This window comes from Ranitomeya imitator, chromosome 3 (assembly GCF_032444005.1).
Source record: "Ranitomeya imitator isolate aRanImi1 chromosome 3, aRanImi1.pri, whole genome shotgun sequence".
Lineage (NCBI taxonomy): Eukaryota > Metazoa > Chordata > Amphibia > Anura > Dendrobatidae > Ranitomeya > Ranitomeya imitator.
The window spans coordinates 829,343,050-829,367,509 of NC_091284.1; the positions used below are offsets into that span (position 1 = coordinate 829,343,050).

The window sequence follows — 24,460 nt, forward strand, 5'->3', positions numbered from 1 at the left end:
TCGCCATTAATAATCGGGCCAGCTCGGCTACCTTGGTTTCGCCGTTTTTCTGCAATTCTGGGTTCCATCCTCGTTTCTCTTCAGGACAGGTTGAGTCTTCGGACTGTCCTGGTGTGGATACTGTGGTGGACAGGTTGCAGCAGATTTGGACTCAGGTAGTGGACAATTTGACCTTGTCCCAGGAGAAGGCTCAACTTTTCGCTAATCGCAGACGCCGTGTGGGTCCCCGACTTCGTGTTGGGGATCTGGTTTGGTTATCTTCTCGTCATATTCCTATGAAGGTTTCCTCTCCTAAGTTTAAACCTCGTTTCATTGGTCCGTATAGGATTTCTGAGGTTCTTAATCCTGTGTCTTTTCGTCTGACCCTCCCAGATTCTTTTTCCATACATAACGTATTCCATAGGTCATTGTTGCGGAGATACGTGGCACCTATGGTTCCATCTGTTGAACCTCCTGCCCCGGTTTTGGTGGAGGGGGAATTGGAGTATATTGTGGAGAAGATTTTGGATTCTCGTGTTTCAAGACGGAAACTCCAGTATCTGGTTAAATGGAAGGGTTATGCTCAGGAAGATAATTCCTGGGTTTTTGCCTCTGATGTCCATGCTCCCGATCTTGTTCGTGCCTTTCATGTGGCTCATCCTGGTCGGCCTGGGGGCTCTGGTGAGGGTTCGGTGACCCCTCCTCAAGGGGGGGGTACTGTTGTGAATTCTGTGGCAGAGTTCACTCCTGTGGTCACAAGTGGTACTTCGGCTGATTCTCTCTGGGAGCTTCCGTTTGTGGAGGAAAGTGGTACTGCAGCTTCTGAGTTTCCTCCCTCAGGTGATCTGGTGAGGTCGTTAGGTGCTTCTCTACTTAACTCCACCTAATGCTTTGATCCATGCTTCCTGTCAATGTTCCAGTGTTGGACTTGTTTTTCCCTGGATCATTCCTGTGGCCTGCTGCTCTGCATAGCTAAGTTCTCCTTTGCTATTTGTTTGCTATTTTTTCTGTCCAGCTTGTCTATTTGTTTTGCTGGAAGCTCTGGGACACAAAGGGTGTACCTCCGTGCCGTTAGTTCGGTACGAAGGGTCTTTTTGCCCCCTTTGCGTGGTTTTCTTTAGGGTTTTGTGTGGACCGCAAAGTTATCTTTCCTATCTTCGCTCTGTTGAGAAAGTGGGGCCTCACTTTGCTGAATCTATTTCATCTCTACGTTTGTCTTTTCATCTTAACTCACAGTCATTATATGTGGGGGCTGCCTTTTCCTTTGGGGTATTTCTCTGAGGCAAGGTAGGCTTATTTTTCTATCTTCAGGCTAGTTAGTTTCTCAGGCTGTGTCGAGTTGCATAGGTAGCGTTAGGCGCAATCCACGGCTGCCTCTAGTTGTGTTTGGAGAGGATCAGGGATTGCGGTCTACAGAGTTCCCACGTCTCAGAGCTCGTTCTATTATTTTGGGTTATTGTCAGATCACTGTATGTGCTCTGATCGCTATGTCCATTGTGATACTGAATTGCCTATCATAACAGATCCCCCAGTGACTATAACCTCTTGAAATCATTTAAGCTACTCCCTGTACAGCCTGCCATTTAGATATACATTGGCTTATTCTTTCTGGTTTTGGTAAAGAACCCCGCTGCATGTTTGCAGCAACCTATGTTCTCTATTCACCCGTATACATCTGTTGGGTTGGGTATTTATATCTACTGGTACTAGTTTGGGCAATAGAGTGCAAGTTTTATAGTGCAATTTTTTCTTTGGTATGCATATTTATATTATTAGCGTAAACCACAGGAGCAGAATGGACGGCACTAGAGTGAATACTGATTCCACCAGGCGGAACTATTAGCGGGCTAACTGAGACCAGGTACTCACGATTGCCTCTAGATTCGGGTGCTCAGCATAATAAGAGATAACAAGCAGTCCAAAGTCACCAAAAAAGAAAGAATATGCGGCACTCACCCTAGATTGGCAGTATGAATCGTGATTTATTGAAGAAACTTTAACAGGAAAAGTCCATTAGAGCGTGCGGTACAACAGAGGGTGCGGCATTGGAGTCAGGACGACGGCCGTTTCGCACTCGCAGGTGCTTCGACGGGTCCAGCTAATAGATTACTAAACGTCATTTCCCTTTAAAGGATCACTGACGAGTATAATGACACAAGATGTGAACATAAAAAATACGTGGCTGTGACAATGTGTAATATGTACGTACAATAAACATAATAATAATCTATATGCAAATTTGTAACACTGAAGGAATTATATGACTATATAACTACATCTTATAATGTTAATATTCAAACAATTTATATCAGTACATTGCCTAGAAAAAATATTTTATTTTATTACAAAAAGACAGAATAATCTAATCTATCATTTAGTCCGATAGGTCCCTGTGCACAAGTATTTAGAATCCATTTGGCTTCTTTCTGTAATAAAATTTTATTTTGATCTCCTCCTTGCGGAGGATATTTAACCATTTCAATGCCAGCAAAACTAAGCGCTTCAGGATTTGCTTCATGTTTCTCCCTCATATGTTCAATTAATCTCAAACAACCTTTACCAGTTTTTATAGAGTTATAATGCTCCTTAAACCTAGTGATTAATGGTCTTTTTGTTTTTCCGATATAAAAATATCGGCAGGGACAAAACAAAATATAAACGACAAATCTACTTTTACAAGATATGAAATCTTTTACTGAATGGGCAACAGAACCTATTAACAAAGGATTATTTGTAAGATGCAGATGACAAAATCGACAATTGCCACATTTATGGTTTCCAGCTGGAACATAACTGGATAACCAAGTATTTCTAGGCACTGCAATTCTATTATGCACTAACAGGTCTGCTAGATTATGAGATCGTTTATAAGCAAACCTTGGGTTATTATTACAAACTGATGTAAGATCCTTATCAGTCCTTAAAACATGCCAGTTTTTTCTAATCGAAGTATGTATGACCTTGTCTAAGTTACTATGTTTAAAACAGAAGGAAAAATTTTTTCCTTCCGTTTTATCTGCCTGGTTTCCATTAGTTCTTTTCTTTTTTCTTTTTAGGAGATCTTGTTGAGTAGACTTCTCTATACGTCTTTCAGCTTCGTTCAACAATTGCTCTGGATAACCCCTCTTAATAAACCGTGATTTTAATTCACTAATCTGATTATTAAACATCTCGTTATCATTATTAATTTTACGCAATCGTACCATTTGGCTGTATGGCAACCCCTTCTTTGTATGATGAGGATGAGCACTGTCAAAGTGTAAAACATTATTTGTTGCTGTCAATTTTCTGAACACTTTTGTGAATATCACCTTCAACAACATCGATTTTTACATCAAGATATTCTAAACTATTATGGCCATAGCAGGACGTGAATTTCATATTTTCTTCATTTGAAGTATTCAGATAATTTACGAAATCATTAAACTCCTCCTCATTACCGTCCCAAATTATCATGATGTCATCCACAAAACGAGTATATAAACGAATATGCTTAATATATGGATTATTAATATTATTAATGTAAACATCCTCAAAAATAGCCAAAAAAAGGTTTGCATATGTACATGAAATGGGCGTACCCATTGCAGTCCCAATTAGTTGTGTGTACCACTTATCCATAAACTTAAAAGAATTATTAGACAAAACAAAATCCAGACTTTCTATAATGAAAGAAATAATTTCTTGATCTACCCTTCTTCTATGCAAAATAGTCTGTATTGCCAATATACCTTTATCTTTTGGGATCCTGGTGTATAAATTTACTACATCTATTGATGTAGGCCAGGACGGCCGATAATTTCAGGCATTAATTCAGTCACTGAGGCATTGTCCCAATATATCGACTGGTTATTAAAACCAATATTACATACTATTCCTTCATTTATTAAGGACTCAGGAGAATTAATTTCTATCTTAAAAGAGGTGGACTGGCAACCCACTTTTTCTTTAACATCAATAGATGTAGTAAATTTATACACCAGGATCCCAAAAGATAAAGGTATATTGGCAATACAGACTATTTTGCATAGAAGAAGGGTAGATCAAGAAATTATTTCTTTCATTATAGAAAGTCTGGATTTTGTTTTGTCTAATAATTCTTTTAAGTTTATGGATAAGTGGTACACACAACTAATTGGGACTGCAATGGGTACGCCCATTTCATGTACATATGCAAACCTTTTTTTGGCTATTTTTGAGGATGTTTACATTAATAATATTAATAATCCATATATTAAGCATATTCGTTTATATACTCGTTTTGTGGATGACATCATGATAATTTGGGACGGTAATGAGGAGGAGTTTAATGATTTCGTAAATTATCTGAATACTTCAAATGAAGAAAATATGAAATTCCCGTCCTGCTATGGCCATAATAGTTTAGAATATCTTGATGTAAAAATCGATGTTGTTGAAGGTCAGATATTCACAAAAGTGTTCAGAAAATTGACAGCAACAAATAATGTTTTACACTTTGACCGTGCTCATCCTCATCATACAAAGAAGGGGTTGCCATACAGCCAAATGGTACGATTGCGTAAAATTAATAATGATAACGAGATGTTTAATAATCAGATTAGTGAATTAAAATCACGGTTTATTAAGAGGGGTTATCCAGAGCAATTGTTGAACGAAGCTGAAAGACGTATAGAGAAGTCTACTCAACAAGATCTCCTAAAAAGAAAAAATAAAAGAACTAATGGAAACCAGGCAGATAAAACGGAAGGAAAAAATTTTTCCTTCTGTTTTAAACATAGTAACTTAGACAAGGTCATACATACTTCGATTAGAAAAAACTGGCATGTTTTAAGGACTGATAAGGATCTTACATCAGTTTGTAATAATAACCCAAGGTTTGCTTATAAACGATCTCATAATCTAGCAGACCTGTTAGTGCATAATAGAATTGCAGTGCCTAGAAATACTTGGTTATCCAGTTATGTTCCAGCTGGAAACCATAAATGTGGCAATTGTCGATTTTGTCATCTGCATCTTACAAATAATCCTTTGTTAATAGGTTCTGTTGCCCATTCAGTAAAAGATTTCATATCTTGTAAAAGTAGATTTGTCGTTTATATTTTGTTTTGTCCCTGCCGATATTTTTATATCGGAAAAACAAAAAGACCATTAATCACTAGGTTTAAGGAGCATTATAACTCTATAAAAACTGGTAAAGGTTGTTTGAGATTAATTGAACATATGAGGGAGAAACATGAAGCAAATCCTGAAGCGCTTAGTTTTGCTGGCATTGAAATGGTTAAATATCCTCCGCAAGGAGGAGATCAAAATAAAATTTTATTACAGAAAGAAGCCAAATGGATTCTAAATACTTGCGCACAGGGACCTATCGGACTAAATGATAGATTAGATTATTCTGTCTTTTTGTAATAAAATAAAATATTTTTTCTAGGCAATGTACTGATATAAATTGTTTGAATATTAACATTATAAGATGTAGTTATATAGTCATATAATTCCTTCAGTGTTACAAATTTGCATATAGATTATTATTATGTTTATTGTACGTACATATTACACATTGTCACAGCCACGTATTTTTTATGTTCACATCTTGTGTCATTATACTCGTCAGTGATCCTTTAAAGGGAAATGACGTTTAGTAATCTATTAGCTGGACCCGTCGAAGCACCTGCGAGTGCGAAACGGCCGTCGTCCTGACTCCAATGCCGCACCCTCTGTTGTACCGCACGCTCTAATGGACTTTTCCTGTTAAAGTTTCTTCAATAAATCACGATTCATACTGCCAATCTAGGGTGAGTGCCGCATATTCTTTCTTTTTTGGTGATATTTATATTATTGTACCACCACTTTATTGAATACATATTCTGGTTTTGTTTAAATTCTCGCAGTGTTCGCAAATTTATTTTATTACTATTACGCGTTCTATTTGATAAGAGAGTTTTTTTTTGTCTAAATTTGCAGCCCTATGAGCCACCGCATACTAAGCGCTGCTCCAACCTCTTTTTTTAATATGTTGGAAAGAATTTGTGAGCAGAAGAGGGCCGTTGTTGACTACCAACATCAACAAGGCCGTCGAATTTCAGGTCAGACTCCACACATAAGACCTCAGTAGTGGACATGGATGTCAGACATATGTAACATCCTCCAAAACTTTGAGGACTGCACTAAGATGGTGAGTGGCGATGATACCATAATTAGCATCACTATCCTGCTTCTCAGCATTCTGAAAAACTCTCTGCTCACAATCAAAGAGGATGCATTGCAGGCGAAGCACGAGGACATGGAGCAAGGAAACATACAGGGGGATTACACTCAGCCCAGCCTCATGTCTTCTCAATGTGGATTGGTAGGTAATGAGGAGGAGGAGGAAGAACAGGAGCTACTTTCATGTGCTATAGATGGTACTACAAACACATCTGTATTAGCTTCTGTTCAGCGGGGATGACCTGAGGACAGGGAGGAGGAGGATGAGGAGGACAGCATCATCCTGTTGGTGAGGACACGGAAGTCTTGCCTTTTAGCAGTCTGGTACGCATGGCTGACTTTATGTTGCGCTGCATTTCACGTGACCCTCGGATTATCAAAATTTTTGGTGACACTCATTACTGGTTGGGGACATTTCTAGACCCACGCTACAAGGAGAACTTTCAATCTCTTCTGCCTGACGCAGAGAGGTGTACTAAAATTTTGCAGTACCACAGGGCCCTTGTAGCGAAATTACTTAGAAAATTCCCATGTGAGAACGCTGACAGCAGACATCAGAGTTTGTTGTACAACCAAGGACTCCAAGCGAGAGAGACACAAGTACAATCCAGTTCAGGCAGGGAAACAATGGCAAAGTTCTGGGACAGTTTTCTGAGACCCTCCCATCGTGGTGGCACAGAGGTAAGGGGTACTGTCACAAGAAGGGCAATGTTTGGGAAGATGGTGAGGGAGTACCTTGCAGATCGTACTAACGTCCTCCGTGATTCCTCTGTGCCTTTGAATTATTGGGTATCCAAACTGGACATGTGGCATGAACTGGCTCTCTACGCCTTGGAGGTCCTGGCCTGCCCTGCTGCTAGCATTCTGTCAGAGAGGGTTTTTAGTGCCGCTGGTGAATTATAACAGATGAGCGCATCCGCCTGTCAACTGAAAATGCTGACTCTTATAAAAATGAACAAGGGCTGGATTGGGAAAGACTTCTGTACACCACCAAGTGAAAACAGCGAAACATAACCTCAAATACATTCTCTCTTTTGGGGAGGCGTATTCTCATGCACCTCTTCACAACCACACATGGGTATATGCTTCCAGATTTGGTCTGTTTGTTCTTATCCTCCTCCTTATCCTCCTCCAGAACCAATATATCACCAGGGTGAACGTGGTCTATATGGTGCATTTTGGCCAAGGGTGCCTTGATGGCACTCTTTTATTTTTTTAAAAAAGGACAACACATTGGGGAACTGAGCATGACATTACATTGGGCCTACTTCTTAACTCGGTCTCCTGCAAACTGTCCTGTACCTGCCAGTAGATCACCAGGGTGAACGTGCTCTGTACTGTTATAGGCCAGTGAATTTTGGGCAAAGGCTGTGATGGCACTATTTTATTAAGTCCAAAAAGGACAACACATTGGGGAATTGGGCATGACATTACATTGGGCCTACTTCTTAACTCAGTCGCCTGCAATCTGTCCTGTACCTGCCAGTAGATCTCCAGGGTGAACGTGCTCTGTACGGTGCATTTTGGCTAAGGGGGCTGTGATGGCACTCTTATTTTCTTAAAAAAGGATCCCAGATTGGGGAATTGGGCATGACATTCCATTGGGCCAACTTCTTTGTTACGGAACCCCACCGCACCAAGAATATGTGGTGCAGTTATATGTATGTATAATAGGTTCCAGGTGAGATGCATGTCCCTAACGCATCAGCCCACAGGCTGCGCCCCTGGGCAGAGAGGACAAGATATTCCCCTTTTGACCTTCCCCACCTTTGTAATTCCTACAGTAAATATCGGCAGGCTCCGGCCACCTGCAGCTATGGTAATGTATGTCTGGCCTGCCGCTTTTCAATTGGCCTGCCCTCTGTATTACATTCTTAACTCGGTCTCCTGCAATCTAAAATGTTCCTGCCACTAGATCATGCTCATTACTGTTATAGGCCGTTGATATTTGGGCTAGGGGCATGTGATGGCATTACAGTATTTTCAAAAAAGGTACCCCCATTGGGGAATTGATTGGCAGATCATGCACTGCATTACAAGTCTCAAAGACCCACACCACTACATTGGCCCTAATTCTTAACTCTGTCTCCTGCAATGTCTCTTCCTTATCTCCGACGACATGACCTGGGAGAACATGCTTTGTATTGTTAAAGGCCCGTGAAGTTTGGGCAAAGGGGGCTGTGATGGCAATAGTATATTTTTAAAAAAGTTACCCCCCATTGGTGAAACCACATCCTTGATGGCGAACACTTCACATTTGTGTACCTTAAAGAGCTCCCTGGAAAAGCTCCTTTTTGTGTTGCCTGGTTGCTCAAATTGGACACAATACACATTCATATAAATTTGATAATGCAATGATGTTAGTTTGGCTCAGTAGTTTATTACAAATATTTCTTTGTCCACTATATTAGTTACTCTCCTTGAGAGCCATAACTTTGGCTCCCTGAAATGTACAAATGGCGATTTTTAAACATGATTGAAATACTGTATACCGAATGCATTCAGACAATCACATAGCTGCATGTCTTGTAAAACATTTACAGATGTGACAGACAATGCTCACAGAGACACAATCTTGATGTTTGTTTTCTCACTTCAGAATCAGTTCGAAGCCTCTATATGTTTGCTATTTGTCATTGTAAAACATTAAGGTTTACTGAAACTCTGCCTGTGGTGGTTTGATCTAAATCCTTGTGGCTTTTATTTTCTAGTGGTTTATGGCCCCTCGTCTGATGACTTCATGATATCTGTTTCATCCAACCTTGAAAAGTGGCCACTTGAAGGTCTGGGTGAAACTAGAGTTACTACATAGTGTAAATCACTATAAAAGACCAGCGAAACATGACTATGACAGATGCCAAAACTGGGGTACCTGTACATGTACAGTGTGCTGATACCTGCATAATTGGGGATGCCCATGCAGTGTAGGTAATCTCCCAGGGGTTCTCTGTCTTGGTGTTGCTTCTCGGATATTCCAGACGGACGATATTTAAAAGCCTCTTGGTGATGATCTAAGTAGACTGTATGAAGTTAATCTTCATATATACGTAATCAGTATATTTATGTAATCTTTATATGTCGCCCATCACTATTCAGAAATTAATATTTTGTGGAATAACCATGATTTTTAATCACAGCTTTCATGCATCTTGGCATGCTTTCCAGCAGTGTTTCACACTGCTTCTGGCGCAAAAATGTAAGCAGTTCTTCTTTGTTTGATGGCTTGTGACTATCCATCATCCTCTTGATTACATTCCTAAAGTTTTCCAATTGGGTTCAGGTCTGGAGAATGGGCTGCCCATGAAAGGGTTTTGATGTGGTGGTTTCTTAATTTTTGGCAGAGCTGTATACAGTTAGGGCCAGAAATATTTGGACAGTGACACAATTTTCGCGAGTTGGGCTCTGCATGCCACCACATTGGATTTGAAATGAAACCTCTACAACAGAATTCAAGTGCAGATTGTAACGTTTAATTTGAAGGGTTGAACAAAAATATCTAATAGAAAATGTAGGAATTGTACACATTTCTTTACAAACACTCCACATTTTAGGAGGTCAAAAGTAATTGGACAAATAAACATAACCCAAACAAAATATTTTTATTTTCAATATTTTGTTGCAAATCCTTTGGAGGCAATCACTGCCTTAAGTCTGGAACCCATGGATATCACCAAACGCTGGGTTTCCTCCTTCTTAATGCTTTGCCAGGCCTTTACAGCCGCAGCCTTCAGGTCTTGCTTGTTTGTGGGTCTTTCCGTCTTAAGTCTGGATTTGAGCAAGTGAAATGCATGCTCAATTGGGTTTAGATCTGGAGATTGACTTGGCCATTGCAGAATGTTCCACTTTTTGGCACTAATGAACTCCTGGGTAGCTTTGGATGTATGCTTGGGGTCATTGTCCATCTGTACTATGAAGCGCCGTCCAATCAACTTTGCAGCATTTGGCTGAATCTGGGCTGAAAGTATATCCCGGTACACTTCAGAATTCATCCGGCTACTCTTGTCTGCTCTTATGTCATCAATAAACACAAGTGACCCAGTGCCATTGAAAGCCATGCATGCCCATGCCATCACGTTGCCTCCACCATGTTTTACAGAGGATGTGGTGTGCCTTGGATCATGTGCCGTTCCCTTTCTTCTCCAAACTTTTTTCTTCCCATCATTCTGGTACAGGTTGATCTTTGTCTCATCTGTCCATAGAATACTTTTCCAGAACTAAGCGGGCTTCTTGAGGTGTTTTTCTGCAAATTTAACTCTGGCCTGTCTATTTTTGGTATTGATGAATGGTTTGCATCTAGATGTGAACCCTTTGTATTTACTGTCATGGAGTCTTCTCTTTACTATTGACTTAGAGACAGATACACCTACTTCACTGAGAGTGTTCTGGACTTCAGTTGATGTTGTGAACGGGTTCTTCTTCACCAAATTAAGTATGCGGCGATCATCCACCACTGTTGTCATCCGTGGACGCCCAGGCCTTTTTGAGTTCTCAAGCTCACCAGTCAATTCCTTTTTTCTCAGAATGTACCCAACTGTTGATTTTGCTACTCCAAGCATGTCTGCTATCTCTCTGATGGATTTTTTTCAGCCTCAGGATGTTCTGCTTCACTTCAATTGAGAGTTCATTTGACCGCATGTTGTCTGCTCACAGCAACAGCTTCCAAATGCAAAACCACACACCTGGAATCCACCCCTGACCTTTTAACTACTTCATTGATTACAGGTTAACGAGGGAGACGCCTTCAGAGTTAATTGCAGCCCTTAGAGCCCATTGTCCAATTACTTTTGGTCCCTTGAAAAAGAGGACGCTATGCATTACAGAGCTATGATTCCTAAACCCTTTCTCCGATTTGGATGTGGAAACTATCATATTGCAGCTGGGAGTGTGCACTTTCAGCCCATATTATATATATAATTGTATTTCTGAACATGTTTTTGTAAACAGCTAAAATAACAAAACTTGTGTCACTGTCCAAATATTTCTGGCCCTAACTGTATATCACCCCAATTGCCACTGTACAAAAGCAATCAGGAACAGCTGAGTCGATGCTCAAGAATTAGCGCTTCTAATAGATGCTCCATTTCTCGTGCAGCTGAGGACTAGTCTTATTAGTTTGTAAGCTTGCGAGCAGGGCCCTCACTCCTCCTGGTATCTGTTTTGAACTGTATTTCTGTTATGCTGTAATGTCTATTGTCTGTACAAGTCCCCTCTATAATTTGTAAAGCGCTGCGGAATATGTTGGCGCTATATAAATAAAAATTATTATTATTATTATTATTATTAGTGTTGGTAGGGGCCAATATCCATGGACCTTCACAGCTTTTTAATATCAGCCCTTAGCTGTCTGTTTTGCCTTAGCTGGTAATTAAAAATGGAGGGGGTCCCCAATTAATTTTTGGGGTGAGTCCACCCATTTTTTAATAACCAGCAAAGAAAAAGCAGACAGCTGTTCACTGATTAATAGGCTGAAAAGGTAAATGTTTATTGGGCCCTTCCCAGCATAATGAGACCAGCTCACAGCCAATGTGGTCTCGAACTTTCGTGCTGTAAAATGGGGGTAGTAAGCGGTAAAAGTGAAAAATGGAACAAAAAGGGGGTAAGCAGGACAACAGCCCTGAAAACAAATGTGGATAGTAAGATCACTTAAAATAACAGAGAATAAAAAGTAACAATAATCTTGAAAAAAGAGGCATAGGTCCAAACGTAGGAGGAGGTGTAGTAGGTGGATGAGCTTGAGGCGAATGTGGCGATGAAGGTGGAAGAGGCAGGGGTTGAGGTATCCAACAGTTTTTATTTGGGGGGGGGGGGGGTTCTTGTTCTTTTTTTTTGTTAGGGACAGCACTTAAAAGAACATAGTATAAAATAAAAAAGAACATTGTAGATACAGTAATCGGATGTCCTAGTGGAGGAGGAGGTGGTGTAGGTGGACTAGCAGTAGGTGGACATTGCAGTGTAGGTGGACGAGGCAGGCCTGATGGTATCCAACATTGTTTTTGTGGATTTTATTTCTCTTCCTTTTTTGGTAAGGCCCCAAAATAAAACAAATGGCAAATAAAACATAACAATGTCTGGGTGCAGATGGTACATTTGTCTGGTTTGCCAAAGGTACAGACAAGTCCTGTGGACTCCACTGCTGGTTTCTTTTAATGAATGCGAGAGTGCCCACGTTGGCTTTGGACAGGTGGATGCGCCTATGTGTGATTATATCCCCTGGCTGTGATAAACACATATTCCAACATTACACTTGCCACGGGGCATGCCAGCACTTCCAAGTCAAAAAGTACAAGTCTAGGCCATGTGTCCAGTTTGTAAACCAAGAAGTTAAATGGGCAGACCCATCACTTAGAACATGCAGACGTGTGGACATTGACATGTACTCTTCCACCATGTTGTTATAACGCTGGCACCTGGTTGTATAGACCATATCAGATGGTGGTGCTGGATGATGTGTCATGCTGATGAATTTTTTTTACATTTTAGCCATGCTAACCCTCCTTTCCGAGGTGGTGCCCCAGCTGCGTTGGAGACTTCCTCCTCCTCTGCCTTGTGTTTCTTCTGTCAGGTGGGAATGCCGTCAGTAGTGCCCCTACCAGACGTGCTTGTATTCACACATTTTGCCATCCCGCTCCAGTGACAGAAGTAATAATGGTACTTTGTCTTTGCAGCAGGGATCCAGCAGGGTGGCCACCCAGTAATCAGTAGGGGTATGATCTGGGCAATTCTGCGGTCGTTGCCCAGGCACAGCAGACTGTATTGGCTCATTCCGCCCTCTCTCTGTTGGAGTCCCTCAAGGCTCTGTCCTGGGGCCCCTACTTTTTTCCATCTATAGCCTAGGATAACTCAAAGTCCCACGGCTTCCAGTATCACCTGTATGCTGATGACACCCAGATCTACCACTCTCGCCCAGATGTCACCTCTCTGCTGTACAGAATCCCGACGTGTCTAGCAGCCATATCCTCCTTCGTCACCTCTCGCTTCCTAAGGCCGGGATCACACATGCGAGAAACACGTCCGTCTCTCGCATGTGAAATCCAAGCTCTGGCGCCGGCACTGTGGAGCGGAGCGTGCAGCCGCATAGGAACACATGGAGCCGCACGCTCCGCTCTGGAGTGCCGGCGCCAGAGCTTGGATTTCACATGCGAGACACGGACGTGTTTCTCGCATGTGTGATCCCAGCCTAAAACTCAATGTAGACAAAACCGAACTCATCATCTTTCCTCCATCTCGCGTATCCCCCCTACCTGATCTATCTATTATGGTAAGCGGCATCACACTCTCTCCCACACCTGAAATCCGCTGCTCGCGGTAACTCTCGACTCTGCCCTGTCCATCAAACCGCACGTCCAAACTCTTGCACCTCCTGTCGCCTCCAACTCAAACATATTGCAAGAATCCGTCCCTTCCTCAGCCTTCAATCTACTAAAACTCTTGCGCCCTCATCATCTCCTGCTTCGATTACTGCAGCACCCTCCTCTGTGGCCTCCCCACTAACTCTCTTGCACCACTCCAGTCTGTCCTCAACTCTGCTTCCCGGCTAATCCACCTCTCTCCTCGCTACTCCCGTTTCTGCCCTCTGCAAATCCCTCCACTGGCTCCCAATCCCCCAACGAATCCAGTTCAAGCTACTAACACTGATCTACAAAGCCGTCCACAACCTGTCCCCTCCCTATATCTCTGAACTAATCTCCCAATATCTTCCCTCACGTAATCTTCGATCCTCCCAAGATCTCCTACTCTCCTCCACACTTATTCATTCCTCACACAACCGCCTCCAAGATTTCTCCCCAATATCCCCCATCCTCTGGAATTCCATGCCTCAACACGTCCGATTATCCACCACCCTCGGATCCTTCAGACGGAACTTGAAAACCCATCTCTTCAGGAAAGCCTACAGCCTGCAATAACCATTCTGCCGCCTCGCCATCGCCAGAGCTGCTGCACCCCCGACCTTCTGTCTCTTCCCTATTATCCCATAGAATGTAAGTCCGCAAGGACAGGGTCCTCTCCCCTCTGTACCGGTCTGTCATTGTAAATTTGTTCACTGTAAATGATATCTATAACCCGGTATGTAACCCCTTTCTCATGTACAGCACCATGGAATTAATGATGCTATATAAATAATAATTCATGCCAGGCTGCCCAGAGGCAAAGACAAACTGTCCTCTGTGGGAGGTGTATGGTCTATGTCCTCCCTGCCATGCTCCAGTGATGCCCGTGAGCTACTTTGAGTGCCACCCTGTTGTGTTCACGACATGGTGAAGTGTTGTTCCACAGAACTACTCACCCGTGCGTGCTGCAGCTGGAACTCCAGTATTGCTTCTGCTCGCAGCCTCTACAGCGTATTCAACTTTTGAGTTCCACCTTGTTGATATGTCGCATATGAGGCGCTGATCGAGAAGGTAGAAGTGAAGCTGCAGCGCAGACCGTCGAGCAGCTGCAGGGTGTGAACGCCATAATCGTGCACAGACGACCTCTCACAAATGGGTAATTTTTAAGAAAGATTTGCACCACTAAACTTGACACATGTGCCAGGCAAGGGATGTGGTCAAACCAGCTAGGCCTAGAGCTGCTACCAGGTATCGCCCGTTATTGCACACCACCAACCACTCATCAGTCTCGTTTATTCCTTGTCCACAGCTCTTGCGCAGTATGGAACTTGTCCCCCAAAATGATGAGCCTACTGTCTTTTCCCTCTGGCTGTGTTGAAGTTGCAGGTGCTAGTCTTACTGCTAGGTGATGGAGTAAGCAGAGTAGGCCACATGGGCAGAGCAATCTCCAACAATAGATGTAGGACATGCGCTAGAACGCCTTCCTCCTCTGTCCCAGTGTGCAGATAGGGAGATGTAACGTCCCTGCCCATGCTTACTGGTCCACGTATCGGTAGTTATCTGGACCTTGCCATTGATGGCGTTGCACAGTGCACACAGTTGCTACATGTGTGTGCTGGGCAGGGATGGCCAACTTGAAACATTAGTGGTGGATGAGAACCACGTACTTCGCAACAGCCACCACCATCAGTTTTTTAAAATGGTTTTTCTCCATCAGCTGGAATGGCAGTGTTTCAAAGGCCAGGAATTGGTAAATGCTGTTATTCAGGACCAGGGCCTGTGGGCGGGTAGTGGGGTATTTCCTCTTTCTCTATGGGGTTTGGGTGATGGAGAGATGAACACTTCCATGGGACAGGGTGGAGATGCTTGGTGACACTGCTGGTGGTGGTGCTGTCACATCCTGTCTTTGCGGGTAGGCTGTTGTTCGTGAGCTGGATGAAGAGGTCAAGACAGCAGCAGAAGAGGGAGCAGGAGGAAAGCTCACATCTGTCATGTTTTTTAAGGTGTCTACTCTACTGCAGCTCGTACTTAGAACTCAGATGCAAGTGGTGCTCAGGTTAAGAAAATGTTAAAAAAAAAAAAATCAGAAGTGACGGCTTCATGACTTTGGGCTGATACTGCTTGGCCAATTTCCAAGGGGTGAGGTGGTAGAAAGATGCCCACAGTCCTCAGGTGAAAACTCAGCGCTTTCAGCAGTGGACGGAACTAGAGGCGCTCTCAGCCATCCAATCTAACACCGTCTGCACATGTTCTTGCCTCACTATCCATCCAGCGGTGCTCGTGCCTAGGACATGGTGCACCACATCCCGTGGACTGCATGCACCAGAGGAACGGGTTTCATGTAGACACGTAACAGGCACAGATCAACCGTGTCATCTCCTTGAAGCAGGTACAGCTCCACCAGGACCTTCATTTGATGCTCTCCTCTCATCACCCCCCAACAATAATTCCCAGTAGAGAAGAGACTGAATTAGGGCAGACTGAACCATGCTTCATTACTGGCAGCATGCACCAGGTTATTACAACATGCTGCACAAGGGTGGTAAATAAACAGTATACGGTAATGGTCTACATTTTTCTTTAAAAAAGGCTCGGTATAGGAGGAGGCTTACAGCACTGGATACAGAAAGCGCTGCCGTCCTCATCCAGGAGAACCGATGATTTCTTCTCACTTCTCATTGCTGAGCTCGCCCAGGTTTATTCATCTTACAGGACCATTTCCAGTGTTCCATATTACAGAATTGTATCTTTATAAATGTCGCACTGATGGGCCGTACGGCGTCCAATGTTTTCTGCTCTCACCCATCTGATCTCAGTCACATCGCAGCTGAATACAGATCTGCCCGGCCTGATAGAAGAACATTGCTCCGAGGTCGGCCGACACTTACAGGATTGCCCTCATCTGATTGTTATGCTAACATAAGCGAGATAAAATGTGAAGAGTCACATATTATACAGAACTGGCCATAAATAAGACAAGTGACGCAGAACTATCAATATGGGAGGGGGAAACAGTTGTGGCCAGAAATATTGGGGCAGCTCATAGATGGAGGGTGAGGTTTTATTGTCCTGAGATTTAGGTCTGAATCCGGGAGGTCTGAGGGGAACATTCTCCATAATTGATGGAGCAAGACAAATACATGCTACATATTCATTCCAGCTCTGTCACAGGTCACAATTTTGTAAACCATTCGTATAAAAAAATATAAATGTGAATATTGCCTAACATTACATTAAAATATGTCATAGCCTGTCCCATCAGTGGTGGCAGCTGCAGTCAGACCTGCCGCAAAAAGCAGCTCATGCCTTAAGGAAAAACAAAAACGTACTGGAGCAGAAGAATATTGTATCATACAATTATTAGGTTCTGTAGAATGACGTAGATCTGGGGATTTATTATGACGGAATATAGGCTGAACTGGATGGACACATGGCTTTTTTCGGCCTTACTAACTATGTTACTATGTCCGGCTGTATGGGCTACATGGAAATGCGGGTCCGGTCTACTGGTGAGGACGTTCCCCAATAACCTGCAATGTGTGAACTCTGCCTGATACAGATCCAACTGCGTTACCCTCCACTAATATCACCCTGTGCTTAAGAATTATAGAAAGGAAAAGTCAACTCAGAGCTGTCAAACAAGTTTATTACAAGTCAAATAGCTAGAAATAAAAAAGAGATATATAAATATATGCATACATACAAATGAATATAACAGTTTTAGAAATCAAAACAGGAAAGAAATATATCCTGGTACCGTGTTAGCCAGTAGATAGAAAAATATTTAGAATTGAGAGTCCTCAGTGGTTGATACCTTTTAATGGCGAACTGAAAAGATGGAAACAAATTGCAGCTTTCGAGACTACACAGGTCTCTTCCTGTCTTTGCCTGATGAAGAGACGTATGTAGTCTCGAAAGCTGCAATTTGTTACCATCTTTTCAGTTAGCCATTAAAAGGTATCAACCACTGAGGACTCTCAATTCTAAATAGAAATCAAAACAATTAATTAAACAATCAGACAGATTAATGACAAAAAAGAAAAACACATTTTGTACCAAAGTCCCCTGTGCTTTAGCTGCAAAAATTGTATTGTGCTTAAAGGGAACCTGTCACCCCCAAAATCGATAATGAGCTAAGCCCACCGGCATCAGGGGCTTATCTACAGCATTCTGTAATGCATTCTGTAATGCTGTAGATGAGCCCCCAATGTATCCTAAAAAAAATGAGAAAAAGAGGTTAGATTATACTCACCCAGGGACGGCCCGGTCCTGTCCGATGGACATCGCGGTCCGGTCCAGCGCCTCCTATCTTCATCAGATGACGTCCTCTTCTGGTCTTCACGCTGCGGCTCCAGCACAAAGTACTGCAGTGCGCCGGCCCCAGGCCTCTCTGACCTTTCCTGGCGCCTGCGCACAGAAGAGGACGTCATTCTATCAAGATGGGAGGCCCAGGACCGCCCGCGTGAGTCTAATCTAACCTGTTTTTCTCCTCTTTCAGGACACATCGGGGGCTCATCTACAGCATTATAGAATGCTACACAATGCTGGAGATAAGCCCCTGATGCCGGTGCACGCAGCTCACCCGCGATTTGGGGGGTGACAGATTCCCTTTAACACAAAATTCCTCCAGAGGAGCGGGGAGACGATATAAAATCGAGAAAAAGGGAGGTTTTGTTTTTTGTAAATAATTATACTCATCTATGTGACATTATCGGAGCCCACGGTGTCATCCCTTTGGGTCCTCACATGGATTGTGGGGGCTCCAGCATTCCACTTGGTGATGAGATCACATCTGCAGGGAGGTCTCTGCTCTGGGGGGCACAGGATGGGGAAAAGCCTCAATACCTAGAATAAAACAGAAAAAATCATGTAGAAAACTGGATACAAGTAGCGGCTGACACCAGTGGCCACCAGGCTAATACTGACAGCACAGAGTGCGAGGGGAGAATAAAGCCCGGGGTCTGGAGACATTATTGTAACGCAGCTTCGCTCCCAGAGGTCATAGGTCAGTCATCAACCTGACGTCATGTGTCCCCAATAATATTAATGAGAAAACGTTTTATGTATAAAAAACAAACAAAACAAAACACACAACACAGGACCAACTCCGCACCATCAGGCAGAGATTCTCATGTTAATATCAATCCCTCAGATCTCCATCATCATTCATCCCCTGTTCGCCCCCACACGTAGCATTATACATCCCAGCACCCCCCACCGCAGGTGACATCACACACTGACCTGCACAGCGCGTGATGTCAGCCCCCCACACCACACTGACCTGCACAGCGAGTGACGTCAGCCCCCCACACCACGCAGACCCACGCGAGTGACGTCAGCCCCCCACACCACGCAGACCCACGCGAGTGACGTCAGCCCCCCACACCACGCAGACCCACGCGAGTGACGTCAGCCCCCCACACCACGCAGACCCACGCGAGTAACGTCAGCCCCCCACACCACGCAGACCCACGCGAGTGACGTCAGCCCCCCACACCACGCAGACCCACGCGAGTAACGTCAGCCCCCCACACCACGCAGACCCACGCGAGTAACGTCAGCCCCCCACACCACGCAGACCCACGCGAGTAACGTCAGCCCCCCACACCACGCAGACCCACGCGAGTGACGTCAGCCCCCCACACCACGCAGACCTACGCGAGTAACGTCAGCCCCCCACACCACGCAGACCCACGCGAGTAACGTCAGCCCCCCACACCACGCAGACCCACGCGAGTAACGTCAGCCCCCCACACCACGCAGACCCACGCGAGTGACGTCAGCCCCCCACACCACGCAGACCCACGCGAGTAACGTCAGCCCCCCACACCACGCAGACCCACGCGAGTAACGTCAGCCCCCCACACCACGCAGACCCACGCGAGTAACGTCAGCCCCCCACACCACGCAGACCCACGCGAGTAACATCAGCCCCCCACACCACGCAGACCCACGCGAGTAACGTCAGCCCCCCACACCACGCAGACCCACGCGAGTAACGTCAGCCCCCCACACCACGCAGACCCACGCGAGTAACGTCAGCCCCCCACACCACGCAGACCCACGCGAGTAACGTCAGCCCCCCACACCACGCAGACCCACGCGAGTAACGTCAGCCCCCCACACCACGCAGACCCACGCGAGTAACATCAGCCCCCCACACCACGCAGACCCACGCGAGTAACGTCAGCCCCCCACACCACGCAGACCCACGCGAGTAACGTCAGCCCCATTCTGCAGGTAGACCCCACGTATGCAACATGACCCCCTTCTCAACAGAGACTCCAGCACACAGCCCCACTTCCCAACAGACACCCAGCCCCGCTCGCCATGAACATGACCCCCTTTCCACAGGGTAGAGGCTAAATCCAAGTCGGCTAAGGGACCTCTGCTGACGTCGTGCCCATGTGACCGGAAGGGGCGGCGCTTCTTCCTCCATAGAGCAGAGGTAGAGGCTAAATCCAAGTCGGCTAAGGGACCTCTGCTGACGTCGTGCCCATGTGACCGGAAGGGGCGGAGCTTCTTCCTCCATAGAGCAGACAGAGCAGACATGAGGAAGCTGTGGATGTCATGGCGGGATTTCGTGCACGATTTGGATTTTGAGTGTTTTGTGCAGGATTTGCCTCTTCCTCCATAGAGCAGAGCAGACAGGAGGGAGCTGTTGATGTTATGGCGGGATTTTGTACAAGATTTGGAGTGTTTTGGGTCGTTCTCCATAGTCACAGATCAGGTAAGTGGGAGTCTGCCTGGGGAGAAAAAGGTGATGTTGCTTGCATGGGGCTGCATGTGCATGCTGGACGGGGGTCTGCCTGGGGAGAAAGGGGTGATGCTTGCATGGGGCTGCATGTGCACGCTGGAGGGGGGGATCTGCCTGGGGAGAAGGGGTGGCGATGCTTGTATGGGGCTGCATGTGCATGCTGGAGGGGGCTTGCATGGGGCTGAATTTGCATGCTGGAGGGGGTCTGTCTAAGGAGGAGGGGGTGATGTTTGCATGGGGCTGCATGTGCATGCTGGACGGGGGGTCTGCCTGGGGAGAAAGGGGTGATGTTGCATGGGGCTGCATGTGCGTGGGACTGCATGTGCATGCTGGACGGGGGTCTGCCTGGGGAGAAGGGGGTAATGTTGCTTGCATGGTGCTGCATGTGTATAGTGGAGGGGGGGTCTGCCTGGAGAGAAGGGGGTGATACTTGCATGGGGCTGCATGTGCACGCTGGAGGGGGGTCTGCCTGGGGAGAAGGGGTGGTGATGCTTGCATGGGGCTGCATGTGTATAGTGGAGGGGGGGTCTGCCTGGAGAGAAGGGGGTGATACTTGCATGGGGCTGCATGTGCACGCTGGAGGGGGGTCTGCCTGGGGAGAAGGGGTGGTGATGCTTGCATGGGGCTGCATGTGCATGCTGGAGGGGGCTTGCATGGGGCTGCATGCACATGCTGGAGGGGGCTTGCATGGGGCTGCATGTGCATGCTGGAGGGGGTCTGTCTGGGGAGGAGGGGGTGATGTTTGCATGGGGCTGCATGTGCATGCTGGAAGGGGGGGGTCTGCCAGGGGAGATGGTGCTTGCATGGGACTGTGTGCTGGTGGTCTGCCTGGGGAAGCTGGTGATGCTTGCATGGCACTGCATGCTGATGGTCTGCCTGGAGAAGGGGGTACATAGCTTGCGTGGGACTGCGTGCTGGGGGCGCTACCTAGGGAAGGTGGTGACATTGCTTGCGTGGGACTGCGTGCTGGGGGTCTGCCTGGGGAAGGGGGTGATGCTTGCGTGAGACTGCGTGCTGGGGGTCTGCCTGAGGAAAGGGGTGATGCTTGCGTGGGACTGCATGCTGGGGGTCTGCCTGGGGAAGGGGGTGATGCTTGCGTGAGACTGCGTGCTGGGGGTCTGCCTGGGGAAAGGGGTGATGCTTGTGTGGGACTGCACGCTGGAGGGGCCTGCCTAGGGACGGCGGTGATGCTTGCATGGGACTGCACGCTGGAGGGGCCTGCCTGGGGAAGGGGGTGAGGTTGCTTGCCTGGGACTGCGTGCTGGAGGGGCCTGCCTGGGGAAGGGTGACTGCATGCTGGGGGTCTCTGTTGGAAGGGGGTCATGTTCCTTGCGAGCGGGGCTGGGTGTCTGTTGGGAAGGGGGTGATGCTTGCGTGAGACTGCGTGCTGGGGGTCTGCCTGGGGAAAGGGGTGATGCTTGTGTGGGACTGCACGCTGGAGGGGCCTGCCTAGGGACGGCGGTGATGCTTGCATGGGACTGCACGCTGGAGGGGCTTGCCTGGGACTGCGTGCTGGAGGGGCCTGCCTAGGGAAGGGTGACTGCATGCTGGGGGTCTCTGTTGGAAGGGGGTCATGTTCCTTGCGAGCGGGGCTGTGTGTCTGTTGGGAAGGGGGGCTGCGTGCTGGGGGTCTCTGGGGAAGAGAGGCTGTGTGCTGGAGTCTCTGTTGGGAAGGGGGTCATGTTGCATGCGTGGGGGATCTGTTTGCAGGGGGGTCTACCTGCAGAGTGGGGCTGATGTTATTTGCATGGGTCTGCATGGTGTGGGGGGCTGTTGTCACGTACTGTGCAGGTCAGTGTGTGATGTCACTTGCGGTGGGGTGTGTGTAGGGAAGAATAGTGTGAGGGGGCGAACAGGGGAGGGGATGAATGATGATGGAGATCTGAGGGATTGATATTACTTAACATGAGAATCTCTGCCTGATGGTGAGTCGGTCCTGTTGTGTGTTTTGTTTTTTACATAAAACTTTCTTATTAATATTATTGGGCACACATGACGTCAGGTTGATGACTGACCTATGACCTCTGGGAGCAAAACTGCGTGATAATGTCTCCAGATCCCGGGCTTTATTCTCTCCTCGCACGCTATTCTGTTCAGTATTAGCCTGGTGGCCACTGGTGTCAGCCACTACTTGAGTTTTCTACATGATTTTTTCTGTTTTATTCTAGGTATTGTGGCTTTTCCCCATCCTGTGTCCCTCAGAGCAGTGACCTCCCTACAGATGTCATTTCATCACTGGACTTCTCTTCACCAAGTGGAATGCTTGTGCCTCACAATCCATGTGAGGACCCAAAGTGATGACACTGTGGGTGTCTGATAATGTCGGGTCCCTCCGCCTCCCCGGCCCCGTCGGGTCCCTCCCCGGCCCCGTCGGGTCCCTCCCCGGCCCCGTCGGGTCCCTCCCCGGCCCCGTCGGGTCCCTCCCCGGCCCCGTCGGAATACAATTTTTGCAGCTAAAGCACAGGGGCTTTTGGTACAAAATGTGTTTTGCTTTTTTGTCATTAATCTGTCTTTAATGTTTAATTTATTGTTTTGATTTCTTAATCTCTTTATTATTCATTTGTATGTATGCATATATTTATATATCTCTTCTTTATTTCTAACTATTTGACTTGTAATAAACTTGTTTGACAGCTATGAGTTGAGTTTTCATTTCTATAATTCTTAAGCGCTGGGTGGTATTAGTGGAGGGTAACGCAGTTGGATCTGTATCAGGCTGAGTTACACATTGCAGGTTATTGGGGAAACGATCTGTAGGGACGTCCTCACCAGTAGACCAGACCCGCACTTCCATGTAGCCCATACAGCCGGACTAGCTGTATGGTTTTTTTTTTGTTTTTGTTTTTTAAGTCCATAATTGTTTTTTCTTTAAAATACATAAGCTGGTTTTCTATGAGGGTTTCACTGCTGCTGGTACTGATGGGACTGGCTGTGACATTTTCCAGAGGAATAATGTATCTCTGGAATGTTAGGCAATATTCACATTTTAATTTTTTTGTACTAATGGTTTACAAAATTCTGACGACCTGTGACACAGCTGGAATGAATATGTCGAATGTATTTGTCTTGCTCTATCAATTAAGGAATGTTTCCCTTAGACTTCCTGGAGACTTCACAACCCTGGATCAGACCTAAATCACAGGACAATAAAACCTCACCCTCCTCATCTATGAACTGCCCCAATATTTCTGGCCACAACTGTTTCCCCCTCCCATATTGATAGTTCTGCATCACTTGTCTTATTTATGGCCAGTTCTGTATAATATGTCACTCTTCACATTTTATCTCGCTTTTGTTAGCATAAAAATCTGATGAGGGCAATCCTGTAAATGTCGGCTGCCCTCAGAGCAATGTTCTTCTATCAGGCCGGGCAGATCTGTATTCAGCTGCAATGTGACTGAGATCAGATGGGTGTGAGCAGAAAACATAGGATGCCGTACGGCCCATCAGTGCGACATTTATAAAGATACAATTCTGTAATATGGAAAACTGGAAATGGTCCTGTAAGATTAATAAAAACTGGGCTAATACACCAATGAGAAGTGGGAACAAATCGTGGATCCGTTCTGGATGAGAGTGGGAGCGCTTTCTGTATCCACTGCTGTAAGCCTCCTCCTATACTGAGCCAGATAAAGACCGGAGGAGACTCCCAAGACGCTGGCTGCAATCATTGTTACACTTCTCCTTTAAAAGGGTATCAACCACTAATGATTCTCAAATTTTAAAATTTATTTATTTTTTTTAATAGAAAAATTTAGACAATTACCATATACTGTTTATTTACCACCCTTGTGCAGCATGCTGTCATAACCTGATGCACGCTGCCAGTAATGAAGCATGGTTCAGAGTGCCCTAATTCAGCCTCTTCTCTACTGGGAATTATTGTTGGGGGAGTGACATGAGGAGAGCATCAAATGAAGGTTGTGGTGGAGGTGACATAGTTGATCTGGCCCGTTACGTGTCTACATGAAACACGTTCCTCTGGTGCATGCAGTCCACGGGATGTTGTGCACCATATCCTAGGCATGAGCACCGCTGGATGGATTGTGAGGCAAGAACATGTGCAGACGGTGTTTGGATGGCTGAGAGCGCCTCTAGTTCCTTCCAATGGGTCCACTGCTGAAAGCGCAGTTTTCACCTGAGGACCGTGGGCATCTTTCTACCACCTCACCCCCTTGCAAATCGGTCAAGCAGTATCAGCCCAAAG

At 45.7% G+C, this 24,460-nt stretch overlaps 1 protein-coding gene and 1 long non-coding RNA gene across 2 annotated transcripts in view; one reads left to right on the forward strand and one right to left on the reverse strand.

Moving 5' to 3' along the window:
- Positions 1–24,460, reverse strand: part of LOC138671353 (piwi-like protein 1) — a 176,822-nt gene that overhangs the window by 140,684 nt on the left and 11,678 nt on the right. The window lies entirely within an intron of this gene.
- LOC138671352 (uncharacterized) lies at positions 19,870–22,890 on the forward strand. Its single transcript, XR_011319455.1, has 2 exons — positions 19,870–20,226; positions 22,422–22,890. It is a non-coding gene; the product is annotated as an uncharacterized lncRNA (long non-coding RNA).